Below are 18,861 nucleotides of genomic sequence, written 5' to 3' on the forward strand. Positions count from 1 at the left end.
TTCCTCCACTTACCAGGGAGGGTACCTCTTACGTGAAGATCTTATGACCCATTTCAGGGGAAAGTCAGAGAGCCCTTCCAGCACCTGCCATTTCTCAAATTCCTTCAATTTAAAATATTCACTATGTCAAAATATCATATTTTGAGGCAGTGTACCATGAACAATATCCTTGTCCCATTATCTGGCCAGACAGGTCCACCTACAGTAAAATTTCAGTGCCATTTGCACCATCTAAGCCATACTTCACTGTTAGCTCAGCTTTTCTGATTCAGTCCTGTGGAGTTCCTGAGGGTTCATATGTACTGAGACTGAAGCTCTGAAGTTGAGGAAGAACAGTCAGGGACACAAGAGAATAATGAAACTCTTTCAGAAGGTTGACCCATGTCCCTTTGGAACCAATGATACATGCAATAAAAATAAATGTGGTGTGGGTGGGATAGATTGGGGTCAAGTACCTCAAGGGCTCCCATGAAAGGAAAATGCATTGTAGAAAGTTCAATTACCCAAAAAGTTAACAGCAGGATTTCTCATTTGCCTAGCAAAATGGACATTCTGAATTAAACATTACCATCAAATTGAGCCAGTGCTGGTGAAGTAATGCTCAAATAAATGAGTTTTTCGAAAATCATATTTTTCTTTAGAATGTTGGCTTCCTACTGCAATAGGCATTTTAGTCCAACCTATCCTCTGTCTGGATCAAAAGGAACATTTGTATTTTTGAGGGAGCACAAGAGAAGCTTCAGATTTCTCCAAGGGCCATTTATAACAATAAGCACAGGTTAGCAACGCCTTCTTATCCGGAGACCATAATCTGAATTTGAATTGGATTTCAATAAAGTAGCATTTGGAATGCAAATAGGAAAGTAATTAAGGTCACAAAAAAGGATGTAAAAGTATATGATTCTCTGAATGCATCCTAAAGTCGCTTTGGTTTGAACTCCTCTAGCTGGAGCCTGTGCAGAATAAGTTGTGCTAATACAGAGGCAAGAAAGCGACAGCTTTAAAAAAAAAAATTCAGTCCTTTAATGTTCTTTGAAATTAGCATGCTGATAAAGTATGAATCTTTGCAATTAAATGGAAGGATAAAAGCAGTGTACACATACTTATTCCAGAGAAACTTTTCCTGTGTGAATTAGCTCTCTTAGTTAATAAGCATGGATTGTGATAACACCATGAGATAGTTAGCAGCAGGATAGCTGATAACAGAATTTGGCTTTGCAATCTTTAAACACATAAGGAAGACATGGTCTACTGTATTACTGTTTACAGCTATTCATTCCCTTGCTTCCTTCTCAGAGGATCTTTCTGCCCCACGGATTCTAGACTTGATAGAACTTAGTTTGGCCAATGGAATAGGAGGTAATGTGATGTAGATCAAGTTCAAACAAAAGCTTTGAGTAAGTTTGTGTGGTTTGGCTTAGTCTCTTCCAAGTCCTCTCAAACAAAATTGGGCAAGAACTTCTTGAGCCCAAATACTAAAATGAGGAAGACAAGTGAAGCAAAGCAGAGCCAATAAGAGCTGAGCAAAGCCACAGTCATTCGACTGACCCACAGGTAACTTGTCACTGTTGACATGTAATGTGAGTGAGAAATACATGTTTATGATTGTAAGCCATTAAGTTTTGGTGGACTGGTTGTCAGTGCAAGCAAAACTGACTATTATAGAAATTGGTATACAGAAATGTCAAGCTGCCACAGCATTCTCTCCCTTCTATTCTTTCTCCCTGTCTCTCTGTCTCTCTCTATATCTGTCTCTCTCTCCTTCTCTTTCTACATACACACACTACACACACACATATACACACTTATGTGAGTGTGTGTATGGTGTGTGTGTTGTTTTAATTTTCTAGGTTTTACTGCTTTGTTCACATGCAGTTTTTAACTACGTTTTCTTGTTATCTTTGTTTTAATAACCCACAGAATGGGAGAAAATCTTTGCAAGTGAAGCAACTGACAAGGGAGTAATCTTTAAAATATACAAATATCTCATAGAGTTTTATATAAAAAACGCAATAAAAAATGGCTAGATCTAAATAGACATTTATCCAAAGAAGACATATAGATGGCCAATGGGCACATGAAAAGATGCTCAACATCACTAATTATTAGAGAAATGCAAATCAAAACTACAATGGGATATCACCTCACACCAGTCAGAATGGCCGTCATCAAAAAGTCTACAAACCAATAAAATCTGGAGAGGATGTAGAGAAAAGGGAACCCTCCTACACTGCTGGTGGGAATGTAAATTTGTACAACCACTATGGAGGTTTCTTTAAAAAGTAAATGTAGAGTTACCATACAATTGAGTGAGCCCACTCCTGGGCATCTATCTGGAGAAAACTATGATTTAGAAAGATACATGTACCCCCATATTCATCGCAGCACTATTTACAATAGCCAAGACAGGAAAGCAACTAAAATATCCATTGACAGAGGAATGGATTAAGAAGATGTGGTGCATATAAAAAACGGAATGTCACTCCGACATAAAAAAGAATGTACTAATGCTATATGGAACAACATGGATGAACCTAGAAATTATCATACTGAGTGAAGTCATAGAAAGGCAATATCATAGGAGATCACTAATATGTGTGGAATCTAATAAAAATGATAAAAAAAGAGCTTATTCACAAAACAGAGACAGAGTCAAAAGATTTTGAAACAAAACTTAGGGTTACCAAAGGGAAACACTGGGGTGAAGGATAAATTATGAGCTTGGAAATTAACATATACATACTATAATATATAAAAATAGATAGGCAACAAGGACCTACTATATAATAGCACAGGGAAATCTCCTCAATACTCTGTGGTAGCCTATATGGGGAAAGAATCTGAAAATGAATGGATATATATGTATATGCATGGCTGGTTCACTGTGCTGTACACCTGAAACTAACACAACATTGTAAGTCAACTATACTCCAATAAAATTTATTTAAAAATAATCCATTCCAAAGGCAACAGTCTGCATCTATTAAACCCAAGCTCCCAATCCATCCCATTCCCTCCCCCTCCCTCTTGGCAACCACAAGTCTATTCTCCAAGTCCATGATTTTCTTTTCTGTGGAAAAGTTCATTTGTGCCATATATTAGATTCAACATTTATGAGGAGAATATTGGTTAAGGTCATGGATCTGCAACAAATGTGCCTCTGTTTGAAAACTGGCTCCTATGAAAACAGAGATAATAAGAGTTTTTACACTGTAAGATTTTTGTGCAGACAAAATGAGCTGAATCACTGAAGTCCTTACAAGAATTCTTGGATCTTAGAAAGCACTCAACACAGGAGACCTATTCATATATTATGTTTGTACAAACTATAAAACGTTATGTTAAAAATAACGTAAGTTAAAACTGGAAATCTGTAAGAATGGTTTTCCTTTTATAAAGGTTGGACATCTCTCCAGCTAAAAAAAAAAATGAGATGCTTAAATTTGTCCTCAGCAGCTGACTGAGCTTAGCATGTGGGTGATGTGATTTTAAAGACTGATGGATGGCAGACAGTGCTGTGGAGAGGGTTAGAACTGTGTGTGTGTATGTGTGTGTGTGTGTGTGTGTGTGTGTGTGTGAGAGAGAGAGAGAGAGAGAGAAAGCTAGAAAGGGAGAGACAGTGAAGGAGAGAGACGGAGGAGGAGGGAGGGAGGGAGATCATTTTAGATTTCCCTACAATCCATAAGAAGGGCAGGTACACACCCGATTAAAAATGACTGGCGGAGGAGTAGGAGATGGGAGGGGGAGGGCCTGCTTTGGTCAAAGACCAATAGTATCTGCATCCATCTTCTCCTCCTTCCCTATTTTCCTCTCCCTCTTTGGGGGAGCTGATGATCATTAAGGAGTGTGCATTTCAGATAATTTTTCAAGCCAGTGTTCATACTTAAGAGATCTTATGCAGGAGTCTCACTTTGAGCTCACAGAGAGAGATTAAAATGACAAACTAGCCTTCTACATACTTTTTTTTTTTTTTTTACCCTCAGTACATTTGTAATAAGAGATTCTTGAGTGGAGAAACTTCCTAACTTTGAAAATTTCTGGAATCAGAGAACAGACAGCCTTTCCTTAGATTTTTTTCCCTCCATCAGGACATAGATGCTCTTGAAGCTACTTGGAGAAGGAATGTCAGTAGAAAAATGACTGAAAAAAATAGCCCTGTCTACTGTCCTGGGAAATTATTTACTGAGAGGAGCTTCTTAAATAGAAAAATCTGATTGCCTAGCTCGTGCATGGATCTAGCCACCAGAGCAAAAGTGATGCAGGAGCACGATGTAGGAACAAAGGACTGATGGGGCCGATAACTGCAGGTCAAATATCACACAAAGACAGCATGGGGACCTGCAATGAAAAAGTCTCCTGAGAAATGCAGGTCAGAATGAACAGCTGGAAAAATCATTTAACTGTGCCCTGGAGAATCATGCAAACTGTTGATATGGATGCAACTTCCATGATATGGGCTAAAGTTGAATACGCTACTACTGACAAATGCAAAGAAAATACAGCTTTGGGAGTTCCCGTCGTGGCTCAGTGGTTAACAAATCCAACTAGGAACCATGAGGTTGCGGGTTTGATCCCTGACCTTGTTCAGTGGGTTGAGGATCCAGCATTGCCGTGAGCTGTGGTGTAGGTTGCAGATGTGGCTTGGATCCCGAGTTGCTGTGGCTCTGGTGTAGGCCAGTGGCTACAGCTCCGATTAGACCCCTAGCCTGGGAACCTCCATATGCCATGGGAGCGTCCTAAGAAATAGCAAAAAGACAAAAAAAAAAAAAAAAAGAAAGAAAAAGAAAATAAAGCTTTATTTTCCTATTAATATTTTTTAAAAAGTATTTATGTATATGTCATATATATACACACACATATGTATATATAATTTTATATAGATGCATGAATGTAAACATGTATACACTCTTTTTAGACCAGGGGTCAGCAAAGGTATTCTACAGAGGGCCAGAGAGTGACTGTTTCCAGCTCGTGGACCCTATGGTCTCACATGCAACTGCTTAACTCTGTCCTTGTTAGGTCAAAGCACCCACAAACAATACGTAAATGAATGTGCATGGCTGTGTCTTAATAAGGCTTTATTTACAAAAAAGAGATGGTGGACTGGATTTGGCCCGCAGGCAATAGTTTTTCAACCCCGTTTTAGATCTTTATTTTCCCTTTTCTTGCACTGTTTGCTTCTCCTTCTTCTCCCCAAACACGTGCCAGCTACCTCTAATTTCACCCTGCACATACAACCTATGTTAATTAGCATGCATGTCCTTCCATATTTTCCTTCATAAAACAGCTTTATATTTTCCTTCTATAACTCATACATCCTTGATCCACAGGGAAGTAGGGAGATAAAAACTTCAGTTGTACATTAATGATTTCTTTATTAGTTAGGGTAAAAAATAACCTTAGCTGCTGGAGCAAACTCCCTAGTCTTAGCAGTCAAATCCAATACAATATTTAGTTCTCATTCACACAAAATACAATGCATGTAGTGTAGTGTATGACCAGTGGGGAGCTTTCAGTGGGTGGACTCAGAGATCCAGGTTCTCTCCATCTTGTGGCTTTGTTATCCCTCATGTCCTCTCAGTCCTAAACTCTTCTGGATCTTCTGCATGCACATCACTGACAGATAGAACAATTGAGAGGATGACATAGGAGCTTTTTATGGGTGAGGCTTAGAAATGGAATGTACCCCTGTCCACGTTCAATTGGTCAGGACTTAGTCACACGGATGCTTGTGACTACAAGGGATTCTGGGAAATATAATCACACTGTGTGCCCAGAGACACATTACCAAGCCCTCAATATACACAGTTTGGAAGACTTCTTTCCCTTCTAGTTTGAGAAATAATTTGAATGCTGGAACTCACTCTGACATGTAACTCCTTCATGTCTTACTCATTCTTACATCCAGCTCAAATGTCATCTCTTCTCTGTAGCCTCCTCACACGCTCCATGCAAATTTTATAGTTTTATTAGTTCCTTGTAGTATTAAGAGTTTCTTCATTTTTCAGTCCTAAAGACCTTTATATATGTCCCTTTATTTTAGACCTGGTCACAATATTCTACATCCTTTTGTTCAACTTGTAAGTCCAGCCAGGCTAGTCTATACATGACTATATGAGGTCAAGGATACAGATTTTGTTAAAATAATTTGAGCTCCTCTAGCCCTAACATGTTGCCTCATATAAAGCTTGGAATTTGGAACTTATTCTTCTGGTTGAATTGCTGACTGTCCTTATGAAAATTACTTACACTCTTTGTGCCTCAGTTTCCTAAACAATAAAATAGGGATTATAAAAATAGTACCTATCTCCTAGAGTTGTAAGGATCAAAGGAGATGATATTTATAAAGTTCTTAGAACAGTGCATGGAGTGTAGTAAGCACTATATAAGGGCTTAACAAAAATAAATGGTTTAATAAATGTATTCTACTTGGCCAGCTGAAGCAAATCAGGATTCTTCCCTTTCTAGTAGTAATCATGTTATTATGTGAATCTGACCTTGGGAGAAAGCTGTCCTATATGCATTGCCCCAACTTATGGCCACTGTTCAATTGTTTCCTAAAGATCTAGTGCTACATATGGTATCCGTACAAGCCACCATATCCTTGTTGTTAAGCTTTCTAAAAGGCAAATAACATATGAACTAAACATACTCTTGACTCTAATTTAGTAAGAAGAACAGATATTTACACTAAAAACTAGTCCTACATACATAAGCTGATATGGTTCACATTGGTTGTCATAAGAAACATTTCAAAAGTTTAGATGTAAAAGAATAATTAAAATTTGCTGTGTAAGTGTACATGGAGGATAAAGAAGTCGTGTGTGCCCATTGAGGATATGTGACTGGCTGCTCAGATAATATAAATATTAATGCAAAGGCCAAGATAAGAGGAGCACATACTGCTAGAAGAAAAGCAGACAAGAGAGCCCAGAAGCAAAAACAATGATTGGCATAAAAATGGGACTTCACAATTCAAGACCTCTTTCCTGTATTACTTACCTCTTCTAATTCAACCCCTCACCCCTAATCGATCAAACATGGCCTGCCTTTGGGTTTACTCTCAACAACCAGATAACTCATGGTCACATGACTTAAACTGCAAGTATATGTACATTGAGATGTCAGGTTTATGTGGTGTGTTTGACATAAACTCATTCCAACACCAGAATTCATATTACTCTTCCAGAACGCTTTCATAATGATGTAATAAATGAACAATATTTTGACTTATTTGCAATAACAAGAACTGCAGTCTTACCTATAGTAGCAGAACAAAGGAAACACTCTAACAATGGAGAAAGGGTTAACTAAGGTATGGACCGTGCATATTCTGGGATATTATGCAGCCACTTAAATTCCTGTCTTTAAAGTCCATAAAGAAAAAGAAATATGTGATTACAATATATGTTAGATTTTTTTATAAGATTACAGCATGACTTGCACAATATAATCCTGATTTTATTAAACTTATACATATGCACTGACAAAGGTGAAAACTAAAAGGAAAAATATCAAAAAAATTAATATTAATTATATCCAGCTACTGGGTTTATGGGCCACTTGGATTATCTTCTTACTTTTTTTAAGGATTCTAGATATTCTTTAATAAGCACTTATTGCCTTTATAAGCAAAACAAATACACTGTAATTAAAACAATTTTAATTTTTATTGACAATTCATGTGAAAAACTGTTAGGTCAGGAAATAGTGCTTTGGGACAACATTTCACAGAGGGAGTTCCAGGATGGTAAAGGTGTAAAAGATGCAGAGATAATCAGAGTTACAGCAGCTATTGCCAACCCACAGCTAATGAATTGTGGGCAAGAAAAAAAATCTTTATTCCAGTAAACCACTGTAAATGAGGGTTGTTTGTTATCCCAGGAAAGCTAAATCAGACGATAATGCTTAAAAGTTTCATGACCTTATTAGTTCTTCTCTTAACTATGAATCTTCTCCTAATTAGATTCATATGTTATATACATGGCACTATATATAAAATAGACAAGTAACGGGAACCTACTGTATATAGCACAGGGAAATCTACTTGATACTCTGTAATAACCTATATGGGAAAAGAATGTGAAAATGGATATGTTTGTATGGATAACTGAATCATTTTGCCGTACATCTGAAACTAATTACAATACTGTAAATTAACTATACACCAATAAAAATTTTTAAAAAGATTCATATGTTAGACTAAACACTTTGGAGACTGTTTTACCTTCTCATTTTTTGGATGAGTAAGCTAAGGTTAAAATACCTTAAGTAACTTAACTAAAGATACATTATGTTGATTTAATCACAAAAGCAGGACTGGAGTTTTCTTTGTCTCGAGCCCCTTCACTACTTTGCTAGTGGATAGGGTAACCGAGAGATTATTGGGGGAAATCTTGTGTGATGGTACCCCAAGTACAATTCTCCTAGGTCCAGTTTTTTATTTTGTTAACCATAATATTACGGAGTAGTTCAGCTTCTAGCCTCTCTGTTGTAGATTACAGACCTTGAATCAGAAGCATGTAATAAAATTTGGGCAAAACCCATATATGAAAATTTTCATAAACTTATTAAAAATTGCTAAAGAACATGGATGCATGTACATGTATGACTGAATCACTTTGTTGTACCTTAGAAATTATCACAACATTGTAAATCAACTATACTTCAATAAAACTTTAAAAACTGAAAAACATAATAAAGGTCACAATTCATGTGAAAACAAATGTTTATGATTAGAAAGTCAAAAGAATGTAAACACACCACTTCTCTTCAAACTGATGTGTAGTCCAATGAAAATCACAACAGATTTTTTAAAATTCATAAATCTACATGGAAGAGAAAACAGTCAAACTTATCTACACATTCATGAAGAAAAACGGGGTGAGCTCATTCACTATGGGAGATATTACTATATAATAAAGTGAAAAGTATGATCATTAGGACAATGAAGAATTCATACAGGGATAGAAAAAACAGACCAAAGAAACAGGACAGCCCAGAAACAGACATAAAGACAGCATTTAAAATCAGTGGAGAACAAATGGACTTCTCAAGAAACAGTGGTCTAATTAATTAATTAATCTATAAAGAAACAAATGTATCCTAATTAGAGATCATCCACACAATTAGTTTTAGGTCGTATAAAAACTTAAGTGAGGAAAGCAAAAATTTTAAATTTCTACAAGAAAAACAGGAGATGATCTTTATGAGTTTGGGATGGAAAAGAATTTTCTAAGCTACTTACAAAAGTATAAACTGGAGTTCCCGTCATGGCGCAGTGGTTAATGAATCTGACTAGGAACCATGAGGTTGTGAGTTTGGTCCCTGCCCTTGCTCAGTGGGTTAACGATCCGGCGTTGCCGTGAGCTGTGGTGTAGGTTGCAGATGCGGCTTGGATCCTGAGTTGCTGTGGCTCTGGTATAGGCCGGTGTCTACAGCTCCGATTGGACCCCTAGCCTGAGAACCTCCATATGCCACGGGAGCGGCCCAAGAAATACCAAAAAGACAAAACAAACAAACAAAAAGTATAAACTATTAATGAAACAAACAATTGATAAATGTGACTACATTAAAAAAGTAAAGAAGTTTTGGTAATCAAAATATGCTATAAAGAAAATGAAAAAGCTACAACCTAGGAGAACATATTTGTGACTTATACCATCAATAAAGAATTATTAGCCTAAATACATTAAGAATTTATAAAAATACATTAATAATTTATAAAAATTCATATAAAGATCCATATAAAGATAAACCAAGGAAAAATGATCAAAGACCATTTACAGAAAGAAAAAACCTCAATGACCAATAAACTTATAAAAACATGGCTTAATTTCATTACATGTTAGGGACATTATAAGGAAAAGTACAATGAACTGTCTTTGCAATCCATAGTGCTATGGACTGGATTGTGTCCCACCAAAATGGGACCCATTGTGACTATTTTTGGAGTAAGGACTCATTAAGTTTAAATGGCATAATAAGGGTGGGACTCTAATCCCATAGGATTAGTGTTCTTATGAGAAAAGACATGAAGGGCTCTCTCTCTCCCCTTCCTCCCTCCCTCCGTGTCTCTTCTTTCTGCCAAGTGAGAACAGAGTGAGAAGGTGGCCATCTGCAAGGCAGGAGGAGAGCCCTCATTAGAACCCAACTATGCTGGTAACCTGACCTTGGACTTTAAACCTCCAGAATAGTGAGAAAGTAAGTTTTTGTTGTATAAGCCACCCAGGCTACAGTATTTTGTTATGGCAGCCCAAGTTAAGACAACAAAAGGCAAAAAACTTTAGTCTGACAATACCAAGTAGTATGCATATGAGTGAGAAGAAATCTTATAGATTCCCAGTGGAACTAGAAATAAGTACTTCGAAAAAAAAAAAGGTACTCCTCAATAATTTTAAAGATTGTGCGTATAGAATTATTGGCCAATGGAGACCTGCACAGAAAACTCTATCCAATATTCTGTGATAATGTATGTGGGGAAACAATCTGAAAGAGAATGGATGTGTGCACATATATAACTGAATCACTTCATTGTGCAGCAGAAATTATCAAAGCAATGTAAATCAACCATACTTCAATAAAACTTTAAATAATGAAAAAAATAAAGATAGTATAACCTACAATCCAGATATTCTACTTCCTGCTATCACCTGCGGGAATCTCAGGAAAATAATCATAGGAAGCATAAACACAAGTGTTTTTAGCCACATCTTTATAACAGAAAAAGACACAAAATAAAAGGGGGCCAAGAAAAGTAACAACAAAAAAACACTGAAAATTATATAAATGCCCATTTTAAGAGAATGGTTAAGAACATTTTGGAATACTAATGGACTGTAACACTCCATAGCAGAAAAAATTAACAACCTAGTAGTAAATTCATCAACATGGGTTAATCATGAAAACATAAAACTATAGAAAATAAATAAGCAAATTGCAGAGGAATACCATTTATAAGAATTTCAAAAAGTTTAAACTATTCACATTTTAAGAATGCGTATGTATGTCCACATGTGTCACAGAAATCTTAAAAGAGAAACAACATAATAATACAAATGCTAAATTTGGATGATGGCTACCCTGGTGGAATAAGAGAGCAGTCAAGAAAGGACAGAGGGCATCAGATTTTGGGTATGTTAAATTCTTTAGCTTGGTGACTGGTATACAGGAGCTTATTTTATTAATATTTTATATGAGATGCATACTGATTAGTATTCGCCAAATATTTTCTAATAAATGGCAAGATGAAAATTATTGAGAAGTGATTTTGCCTATTAAATGTGATTTTCTTAATTAACAGGTACATATCCTTAAGTTCTAGACCATACTGGAGAAATATAACTAAAGAAACATGCTGCATGACTCATGACAGAATTTAAAATCTGACTAATTGGAACTAATTGCTGAGAAGCACCTTGTGAATTGCTCAATTTTATCATTAAGTTCATGGAATGAGAAACCGCCATGAAAAATCAATGAAACAACATCTCAAAATGTACCTTGCCTGATTATGCAATGATTATGTTTAGCTTCAATTAACTATGACAATTAAGTAGTTCTTACTGTAGTGGTAGCATTAATGCATTACATTAATTTGTTAGCAGAAGAATTAGCTTGTGACCTGAAAGGGGAATGGCTTTTTGTGATATATTGGCATTTGGAAAAATGATGAATATGCCTCTTTTGAAGAGATAGATATGTAGACTCCTTCTGTAAAGCATTTTCTATTGAGTCTTACTTCCATATCAGCTAATATTACACACTGTTTAATACTATACAATATAAAATATATAAATGCTGCAAGAGAAGCCATAAAACCCTCCAGAATTCTATACTGAACATATAGCCTCTTCCTCCTTAATAAAATATCTAGAAATGATACAAAAGACATGATAAATTAATGAATGCATGATCAATCACAAAAACAAAAAGAAGAACGTTGGCAAACCAGAAACTCTAAGAAAATTCTGAGAGGTAGAAAACCAAGAGGGTTGTATTGGAAAAGCAAACAGGAGACCCTAATGCATAGTGTTGAGGCCCACATCAGAAGGAGAGAACAAAACTAAGAGTGCTTATCTCCTGGGTGTCCCCGAGAGGGAGAGGGAAAGCAACCATGGAGGAACAAGCTGCTGAGGTTCAGTGCCTGGCAGGTCACTTGTCCCTCTTCAAATGCACTGAAAATATTTTATTTTTTTTATTTAATTTTATTTTTTGGTCTTTTTGCCTTTTCTAGGGCCGATCCCATGGCATATGGAGGTTCCCAGGCTAGGGGTCTAATCGGAGCTATAGCCACTGGCCTACGCCAGAGCCACAGCAACGCAGGATCCAAGCCGCATCTGCAACCTACACCACAGCTCACGGCAACGCTGGATCCTTAACCCACTGAGCAAGGCCAGGGATCGAACCCACAACCTCATGGTTCCTAGTCGGATTCGTTAACCACTGCGCCATGACAGGAACTCCAAATGCACTGAAAATATAAATCACTGGGGCATCTCCTCTATCCAGAGATCTCGATTACAAAGCTGAGTATACAAGCCCAAATTTCTATACATTTAATGAAAGCCAATTATGAAGGAGAGAAAACAAACTCAGCAAATGAAAGAATTTCCATGCAAGGAAATTGAGTAAGAAGAGCAAATGGGACAGGGTTTTAAAGTAAGTTTCATTTGTATCCTTAGAGAGTAAAAAGGATTTGTACCTAGGAAGAGAAACAGATGTTATCAAAGACAACTAAGTTGTAATCTCAGACAGTAAAAACAATAATGAGAAAATAAAACCTCCAACAAAAGAACAGAATTTCCAATATTTTTAAATATTTCTTGAAAGAGCCCATAGAGATAATGGAAGTACAATTCAATCTGTGAGGATTTCCTAATGGTAAATGAAAAATAGTCTACGGAAAGAACAAGGAATGGCCCAACCACTTGCTAAGTAAAATAACTGGAATACTTCCCTCCCCTGCCCCATAAAGAGTCACACTCACACAGACACTTATTTGGCTTCACTGTGCATAAGACACATGAACTTGGATTCAATGACAGAAGGAGATAATGGGATTTAAGAAGCAATGCCAAGCAGAGAAATTAGTAAGACTTCCCATTCAGTAAAAATTTACATTAATTACAAATTTCAGAAACAGGTCGAATAGTACATCTCCACATCAAGGGGATGACAGAGAGAGAAGATAGATCTGAGCATGCTAATTCTTTTGCTTTATTCAGAGAAGGACAAGTATACTGATTTACTTTAGTTCAGAGTAGGGCAAACCATCAAAGAGCCAGAAAGAAAAAAAGAGTAGCAAAAAAGTAGCTATAATGAAAAAAAAAAGTGGCTATTGCATATAATAAATATATTAGCATTAAAAAAGAGTCTAAAAAAATAAATAAATGAGTCTATAAACTACAAGCCAGATAAACACATGAATAAAAGAGATCAGGTAAAATGCCACACAACGAAAGGATTCAAAAAAACAAGAAAAGAGAGAAGAGTTCTGTTCAGGCAATGGCAGAGTCACTTGTATCTAGCTATTAATTGCACAGATAACAATGAAAACCTGGAAATATTTTAAGAAAAACTCGTTTGAAAGTGTGGTGAATGAGGAAAGCTGGAAGAAACTAGACAGAAGTTGACCCTTGAAAGAAAACTGCTCTGAGTTAAATTTGCATTTAGACAACTTTTTGCCTGAGGGCACTCCAGCCAGCCCAGCCAGTGGTTGCTAAAACTCCAGCAGAATACCACAGTCTTACTGCTTGAGGAATTCAAAGATGGAGTTTGGAGCTACTGAAGCAGTAAAAAAATAAGGGGGCTTACTCTAAAGGAGGGAGCCATAGAAAGGGAGACTGGAAATCGTATACTAATTCCATTCAAATACTGTGAACTGTGTGCATGTACATAAGAATCCAAGATTCTCAGGAAAGCCAAGTTCTGGAAAGCTAAAAGGACAGAGCAGGTTCAGCTGCTGCCTATTGCCAAAAAAGAGTTTTTAATGTGAGTACAGCTGAATTCATTTCTATGAGAATAAAAATCTCTCCTTTTCTTTCGTTCTGTTTTAGAGCCGCACCTGTGGCACATGGAAATTCCCAGGTTAGGGGTCGAATTGGAGCTGCAGCGGCCAGCCTATGCCACAGCCACAGCAACACAGGATCTGAGCTGCATCTGTGACCTACACCACAGCTCACAGCAATGCCAAGTCCTTAATGCACTGGCAAGGCCAGGGATTGAATCCGCATCCTCATGGATACTAGTCAGATTCTGAACCCACTGAGCCACAACAGGAACTCCACAAAAACCACTCCCTTTCAATGGAAGGTGAAGTAATCTAAAATCTCTATAATATGTTTTTCTAAATTTGGTGAAATATTTACACTCACGTATCTAAGAAGCTCAGTGAACCCTAGGCAGGATAAATACAAAGAAAACCACACTCTGGCACATCAGAGTCAAACTGCTGAAAACAAAAGATAAAAAGAAAATCTTGAAGGCAGACGATGAGAAATGGTACATTTAACACATTGCCAAGACTCAATTAATGACTGCTCTTTTATCAGAACAATGGCAACTAGAAGACATAGAATGGAAATCTCTAAAGTGATAAAAGGAAAAAAAAAAGTAAATCAATGCAGAATTCTCTTTAAACACCCATTAAAAAAGAAGGCTATTTTCCTTCCTTAATAATTTACTCCAAAAGCCACGCAAGGTAATTGCCTGCAAGGGTGGCACTGGAACCATATAGAGGTGAGAAGGATAATGATACAGAGGAGGAGTGGCAGCCCAGATTGCCCATGCCAGACTCCAAGGAAGTTAAGAAAGTTATCCTGGGAGTTTCCGCGGTAGCTTAGTGGTAATGAATCCAACTAGTATCCGTGAGGACTCGGGTTCAATCCCTGGCCTTGCTCAGTGGGTTGAGGACCCAGCCTTGCCATGAGCTGTGGTGTAGTTCTCAGATGCGGCTTAGATGCCATGTTGTTGTGGCTGTAGCTGTGGCTGTGGCTGGCAGCTGCAGCTGCAATTCAACCCTTAGTCTGGGAACTTCCATATGCTGTGGGTGCAGTCCTAAAAAGACAAAAAAAAAAAAAAAAAAAAAGGTATCCTGATGGAAGCAGGGTTTCCCACTCTTGGATAAAGGAGATACAGAAGGAGAAATTTAGAATGTACTTTACTGTATGTGTTGGAATCGGAGATAGCAGTGTGAATTCATATCTATATAATCAGTAGAAATAAGCATGTATAGCACCTAGATCTTAGTTTTTAAATACAGTTTTCTAAATAACATGAACCAGGATTCCTTGGAGAAAAGGCCAATTCAAGGTCAGGATAGGAAAATACAAGGTTAGCTTGCAATATCTCATTCCCCAGAAAGTAACAAGTGCTTACTTGTTCCCACTGTGGTGAAATGGGATCGGTGATGTCTCTGCAGTACTGGGAGTCAGGATCGATCCCTGGCCCAGCACAGTGGGTTAAGGACCCGGTGCTACTTCAGGTGCTGTGTACATCACAACTGTAGCTTGGATCTGATTCCTGGCTCAGGAACTCTATATGCCGCAGAAAAGCCAAAAAAGAAAAAAAAAAAATTACAGGATATTCCAAAAGGATATAGGTAGCTGTTTGAGGCGGCTCCTACTGGTAAAATCTAGAATAATTTGGCATGAAAATAAAGAGATTAGTGGATAATGTACTTAATAAACTATGAGTCCATGAGTCTATACTTATGAAAAAAAATGGATAAATAAATTAATGATGAGGAAGACAAAAAACTCTTCCTTACAGAAAAATGCCAACCAATATAAACAGAATGATGGAATCAGAAAAGCATCAATGGGTGCTTAAACTAATGGGTAAACATCTGATGAGGAAAAGTATCTACCCCATATTCAATGAGGAGACGTGTGACATCACAGTGAAGATCCTAGAAGACACCATCTTAATCAAGGGATCAAAGTTAATACCACCTCTACTGGGGCACACCAACCTTGTGTGTTTCTGATATCATGCACTGAGAAGGACATAACATCACTTCTGTGGTGTTCTTACTGATAAAGAATAATCCGGAAGTTAGTCCTGAGGAAACATGGTGGAGGAATCCTCTGAGATCATTGGTCTGTCTCTCCAACAATGTCAAGATTTAAAAAGGCAAAGAACCTCAGGGATATAAAGAGCTGGAAAGAGTTGTTATCATGCTTTTTTTCTTACAATGACAAAAGGATGGGAAAATTGTGACCACTGGGAAGCTGAGTTTTCAGAGCAAGATTGACCCAGTATCCACAAAGAAGCAGACGCAGGGACAAATGAGAAGCAGGCCCTGATTTGTCTGGAGTAGACCCAACCACACTAGCATAGTTCATCTAGCTCAGCTAATTCAATGAGATCAATATAGTTCAACTAGCATAGTTTGCAAATTTGCAGAGGGTGAATCTGAACTTTCTTCGAGGTTTTTATCCACCCTTAACATCAGGTGCACACAGAACAGATTAAAGAAAATATTAAAAATGTCCTTTGTGGAGCAGATGGGAGGACTGACCAGCCGAAGCTGAGGAAGAGGCACAGACCCTTCTCCTCTATCGTCTCTAGGGAATGAAATCCTGTCCTAAAAGTTATAGGACTGCGACAAAAGTTCAGTTTTTTTAAGTGAAGTTTGTATTGAAATATAATGTCATGCAGAAAAGTGTATGAATAAGAATATAACAACATATTTTCGTAAGATAAGTGCACTGTATAACCAGCTATATTTTAAAAAAAAAACCCTATGAAATGAAAATGGAACATTATCAACCCCCCTGAATCCTGCACCCCCATTCATTATCACAGTCACTTCTCCCCCAAATACAACTATCCTCAACTTCTAACACCATAGATAAGTCCCACTTGATTTTGAACTTCATATAAATGGACTTATGTGGAAGGATGTAGTTTTTTTTTAATGCCATGAAAATAAAGAAAAGAGCTCACAAAATAAGCTTCAAATGCCAAATCCTTATTAACAATGTCTCTTGGATGGGGTAGTATTAGCCAACCGGTGATTACCAGAAAAGTGGGTCATATCTGTATTGCTCTGTTTCCAGCTCTGTTTTTCAATCTTAATGACTTAAGTTTATAGCTGGATTCCTCATTAGAGGGCATACACCCATTAAAAAGTAACTTGAAAAAGTACCTTGAAAATCTTGAAAATGTTATGATTCACATTGCTCATGTTTAGCTGTTATAAAAGTTAGAGGAAAAGCTGGGGACTTAGTAAACAAGCACCAGAAAGAAGCTGGTAACTATAAAATGCCAGTATAGGAATGCCCAAAGCTCTCATGTTGAGAAGAGGGGTCCTTTAGAGCAGCATTTTCTCAACCTACAATGTTTTCCATTTGTTTTATATGTAGCGGTTGCCAGAATTGTTTAGGAATATGATAGTGTTGCACTTTCCTGCCTCCTTGAAGCAGTCAGGTAACTTGTTTCAACCAATAAAGTGAGAGCAGAAGTAATCTGTGTCATTTCCAGTTGCTAGCTGTAAAAGCCAGTGATTGGCCACAGTCTTGTTCCTCTGCTGTAATGATTACTATGAAGAGACACTTCATAAATGAGAAATAATTTTTACATGCATTATGCCACTGAGAGTTTGGGACTGTTTATTACTGCAGCATAACAGCCCAATACTGATAAGGTACTGGTTTCCATCTCTTTCTTGAAATAACTGAAAGATGGAGTCATCATATGAATACTTTTCCTCTGAAAGAGAAGTATTTGGGATTATCTGAGTTCACAATGATATCTATATAAAGACAATTGATGGGAATCATAGGCGCACACTCGGTAGTGACTCTAATCATCACTTATCTACAAAAATGATAAGTTTCAAACTGTTTCCATTCTGAGTCAAATATTATTTAATAATAGACTGATTGGTAAGGCAGGATTTATAAAGCACATGGATGTTGAAACACTGGCTAGTGAAGAGCAGAGAGAGGATAACGGTTCTGTGAGTGGGCCTAAAGATGACCTCCATCACAGCCGTGATTTGCATCCATTTGGTCCACATTCTCAATTTGCACATCCAGATGACTGTAGGATTCCTAAAGATGTGTGAAAAATTAAGTGGTGAAAATTACATAACTGTCACTTTTCATTCACTGAAAATGAAGACCATCCGCACCTGCCAGGTGTTGTTTGCACACTTTCAATTGCAAAGAGCAGTGGCTACCTCTACTTGTTGTCACTTAGCAACAAACCTTCAAATTCTACAAATAAGCCAAGTGGCTGTTTAAATACGAAATGCAAGAATTCGAAATATCAGGACATACAAATGATTCTTATCAATTTTAAATACCATAACACATTGTTCAATATCAATCCATGGTTTGTTTATTCAATTGCCAAATCAACTTTATGTAAATTTTGAATTTAATTTATTAATAAATTATACATTTTTCTTTAGAAATTAATTTCAAATAAATCAAATGCCTGTATCACCCTTAAATGAGAAAAAGCAAAATTTTTCATTATGAATGATGATTACGAGATCCCAATTAAACTTTCTATCACATTATTTAACAGTATAATGATCTTAAATAAAGTATATGTGCATAGTTTTCCTTAAAACTGTTTCTTGGAATTCTCATTGTGGCGCAGCAGAAACAAATCCAACTAGTATCATGAGGATGTGGGTTTGATGCCTGGCCTCGCTCAGTGGGTTAAGGATCTGCCATTGCTGTGAGCTGTGGTGTAAGCTGGCAGCTATAACTCCAATTCTCTCCCTAGCCTGGGAACTTCCATATGCCACAGGTGCGGCCCTAAAAAGCAAATAAATAAATAAATAAAACTATTTCTTTACCTCTTACCAGCAAAGAAGCTTAAGTGATTTTTTGAAACGTCCAA

At 37.1% G+C, this 18,861-nt stretch overlaps 1 protein-coding gene across 16 annotated transcripts in view; it reads right to left on the reverse strand.

Moving 5' to 3' along the window:
- FANCB (FA complementation group B) overlaps positions 1–18,861 on the reverse strand; it is a 742,096-nt gene that overhangs the window by 275,560 nt on the left and 447,675 nt on the right. For 8 of the 16 annotated variants that reach the window (XR_014835726.1, XR_014835725.1, XR_014835737.1 and 5 more), the window contains one exon: positions 15,379–15,536. The exons of the other annotated variants lie outside the window; for them this stretch is intronic. The gene's annotated coding sequence lies outside the window, so the exon portion shown is untranslated. The remainder of the gene's footprint in view (positions 1–15,378; positions 15,537–18,861) is intronic. 16 annotated transcript variants of the gene reach the window in all.

The sequence above is a fragment of the Sus scrofa genome, chromosome X, assembly GCF_054392235.1.
Source record: "Sus scrofa isolate SSC_HxYL_T2T_F1_AM1 chromosome X, Sscrofa_HxYL_maternal_Yorkshire_Landrace_v2.0, whole genome shotgun sequence".
Lineage (NCBI taxonomy): Eukaryota > Metazoa > Chordata > Mammalia > Artiodactyla > Suidae > Sus > Sus scrofa.